General features: G+C 35.0%; 1 protein-coding gene across 3 annotated transcripts in view; it reads right to left on the bottom strand.

The window, feature by feature from the left end:
* Positions 1-4112, bottom strand: part of LOC106878542 (myocyte-specific enhancer factor 2C) — a 350263-nt gene that overhangs the window by 75041 nt on the left and 271110 nt on the right. The window lies entirely within an intron of this gene.

The raw sequence follows: 4112 nt of genomic DNA, 5'->3' as shown, positions 1-4112 counted from the left end.
AAAAAATTAAATAAATAAATATAAGTCACAAAAATACAAAAAAGGTAAAAAAAAAAAAGACATGCAACATTGAGAACTATAAACTAGGTGTTCCTTATATTACTGAGATAACTCATCTAATCTACTGGGTTGTAAAAATAACTAATTAAAATATCTTTCTCCTGGCACACAAACTTATTGACTATTGAAAGTAATATTAACTGATTGTGGTTGATGACGGCCAACACTAATTTCTATGGACTCCAGTTTGTTTTGCTTCCAACTAAACTAAGTGCAAAACTACATGGAAAATGGTTACAATTAAGTACCATCGCTAAGACTCCTTTGAGGAATATGAAAGAAGTATGTTTGTATCATTTGAAAAGAATTATCTTTTAATGTTTGATTAAGCAGTATTGTTAACGAATCTAAGAAAAACTTAATTGCTATTATGAATGCAACAATTAAGAAAATTATTCAGTGGATTCTGTTATTTTTTTTTTTATTATGTTATTCAGTTTTGTGAAATTCTTTTAACCTTTTTGTTACCATATTTTTTTTTGAAACACATGGCTTTTGTTTTAATTAATTCTGAAAATAATGAAGGTTTTAGCAACATAATTTTGTCATTATGAAATTGGTGTTTGGAACACGAACTGTTAAATTTTCATGAACAGTTTTAATTTCAATCCCTTTAAGTTTGTTGATATCAACTTGCCCCTAGTTCTATGATACAAACTTCTTGTTTTAAAATGATTTGAATTAAAAATCTTTCAGCAAAATTTCATGTTAATCTTTGTTCCAAACATCAGCTTCATAATGATAATAATGGTTTCTGATTTTTGCACAAGGCCAGCAATTTCGGGGGAAGGAGTTAAGTCAATGACATCTACCCCAGTACTCAACTGGTACTTATTTTATCAATTCCAAAAGGTAAAGTTAGCCTTGGGGAAATTTGAACTCAGAATACAAAGATGGACAGAATACTACTAAGCATTTTGTCTGGCATGCTAACAGTTCAGCCAGCTCACCGCCCTCTTCATAATAATAATAATAATAATAATAATAATAATAATAATAATAATAATAAAGTTATTTAACTAAATTCCTCATTATTTTCAAAAATTAATTAAGATAACAGTAATGAATTTAAACAGGAATGTAGTAACAGAAGCTTAAGCGTGAAGTTTATATATTATAGAACCAGGGGTGGTCCTAGACAGGATGGTGTCAAAAAGGTAAATCCTTGTGAAATATGTAAAAGAAAAATCTTTAAAACAAGTAAAATGGGTATATAAAGAAAATGAAATAAAAAACAACAACAATAACAACAAAAATAAGCAAACCCTGAATTAACTGCTGAAGAATGATCAGTAAACACTGGTTTATGCCTAAGATTATGAGAAGAGTTTGGGGCAAGTTGAGTAGAATATATTCCTTTCTACTCTAGGTACAAGGCCTAAAATTTTGGGGGAGCGGGGGGGGGCTCAGTCGATTAGATTGACCCCAGTACACTCTGGTACTTAATTTATTGAACTCGAAAGGATGAAAGGCAAAGTTGACCCTGGCAGAATTTGAACTCAGAATGTAAAGACAGATGAAATACCGCTAAGCATTTCGCTCAGTGTGCTAACGTTTCTTATTTCTTTATTGCCCACAAGGGGCTAAACATAGAGGGTCAAACAAGGATAAACAAAGGGGTTAAGTCGATTACATCGACCCTAGTGCATGACTGGTACTTAATTTATCAACTCCGAAAGGATGAAAGGTAAAGTCGACCTTGGCGGAATTTGAACTCAGAACGTTATGGCATTTGTTCCGAGTTCAAATCTTGTCATGGTCAACTTTGTCTTTCATCTTTTTGGAGTCCATAAAATAAATACCAATTGAAAACTGGAGTTGATGTAATTAACTAACCCTCCACCCCACTAAGAATTGCTGGCCTTGTACCAAAATTAGGAAGAATTTATGCTCCAGACAAAAACAGCAAGTTATCCACGTCATTAGTGCGTTGGTTAAAATGCTTAGTGGCATTTCTTCCACCTCCTTATGTTCTGTGTTCAAATCCCATCAAAGTAAACACTGCCCGTTATCCTTTCAGGGTTAATAAAAGAAACTATCAGTGTGGTGAAGTTCTGGAGTCAATGTAATCAACTGAAGCCTTCCATTGCTGGCCTTGTATCAGAATTAAAAAGAATCTATGTTGCAAATACCAGCTAAAGTTATTTTACTAAATTCTTTATTATTTTCAAAAAAAAAAAAAGCAATGTATTTCATTGGAACCTATGATAACAATAGGGTCGAGAACCAGATCAACGGGGACAAGTTACCTTCAACCATTCCATCTTCATTATGTGGCAAAAAAGACAGCTAGACTGATGAGGAACGCAATTTGTTCACAGTGAATTCACAATAAATTCTTGAAGGAGTTCTAAACTTTTTTTCTGATTTTCCTGATAATGGGGCTGAGCAGTAGTCCCAGAAGTCTCTCAAGTATTGGGAGATATTTACATTGCAATGTGGAATACTGTGAAGTCAGACACCGTCCATTTGTACTAAATCAAAATCGTAATAACCATTATCATACCAAATACAGAAAAAACAGAGATAAATTTCAAAATTAACAGATAACTATTCTTATTTTGATGGAAAGAAATTCATATCTGATGAGTATTTCTTCATTCTTGCCTTTGTTTTACACAAAAAAAAAATTTATATCTTGTTTAGAATAAAGACTAGTTGTGGATGGGTGGGTGGGATGGATAGATTAAAACCTGATAATAAGATAATTTGAAGAAAACATAAAATAGATAAATAAATGAATAAATAAACAAATGCATAGAATTTAATCTAAGGATGAAAGATGAGCAACAGTATTTAGTTTGTTGAAGAACAAAGACAGAACAATAAACAAATAGAGGTTTATCTGGAAATATGAACAATGAAGATAGGGGTAAAACTGGAAATGCATTCAGCTGGCTCCCCTATACTGGTAGTGGCTGGTTGATTGTTAGGACTTATAAGGATTAGCAATGGTGATGATGATGATAATAATAATCATCATCATCGTGAGGTGGTGATGATAATGGAAATAAAGACGGTGATGATGATGATGATGTTAACAAAGATGACAACAATATTGACGATAACGATAGTGATGAGAATGATGGTGATGAGGATGAGGATGATGAAAACAACAACAATGATGCTGATGATTATAGTGACGATGATGATCATGATGATGACGATGGTGATCTTGATGAGGAAGATGGCAACGATGGTGATGAAGATGATGACAGCAATGAGGTGTAGTACAGAGATGAAAACAAAGAAACCTGTGTTTCAGCAAAGTATGCATTAAACTGAGAGAGAGAGAGACAGACAGACAGAGAGAGAGACTGAGAGAGAGGGAGAGAGAGAGAGAGAGAGAGAGAGAGAGAGATCCCTTTTGTCTAAACATATCACAGAGCTATCTTTTCAACAAACCTCAGTCACTCCCACCATCTTTTTAAAAAACTGGCACACACAAGTCTTAGATTTTAGGACTACATAATTGACAATAAAGATATGATTGTTGCAACTGAGAATGTGCAACGGAAAAGACTAAATAGATGAGACAAGGCTATTGCACAAGCAGATATCATAGATCACAAGTTTACATCCATTGAAAAATGTAGTTTTGGTGGGTATCTGGGCAGTACAATTTATCCCTCATGACCTTAATTCACCTATTCGTCAGAACTAAGTAAAATAGTGCTTCTGAAATTGGGGGGAATTGCCCCACCAATATACTCACACCTGGAGGTAGAGGAAAATTTTGATGTGGGTACCAGGAGCAAACAGGCATTAATGGAGGAGAATAAATGTACCTGGCACCCATGCCAATGTCGTCTCCTTCATTGGACACGAAACTCAGCTTGCGAAGACTTATTGGGGCAAGCGAAATCGGGATGGCACCTGTGCCCAGTGTCCCCTTTCTGGCACTTGTGCCCATGACATGTGTAAGGATTTTCGAGCGAGATCGTTGCCAGTGCCCCTGGGTGGCACATAAAATACACCATTTTGAACGTGGCCGTTGCCAGTACCGCCTGACTGGCCTTCGTGCGGGTGGCACGTAAAAGCACCCACTACAC

Source organism: Octopus bimaculoides, chromosome 4, assembly GCF_001194135.2.
Source record: "Octopus bimaculoides isolate UCB-OBI-ISO-001 chromosome 4, ASM119413v2, whole genome shotgun sequence".
NCBI classification, from domain to species: Eukaryota; Metazoa; Mollusca; class Cephalopoda; order Octopoda; family Octopodidae; genus Octopus; species Octopus bimaculoides.
Note: the sequence above shows the minus strand (reverse complement) of the source record. Positions and strands in the feature narration are given on the sequence as shown.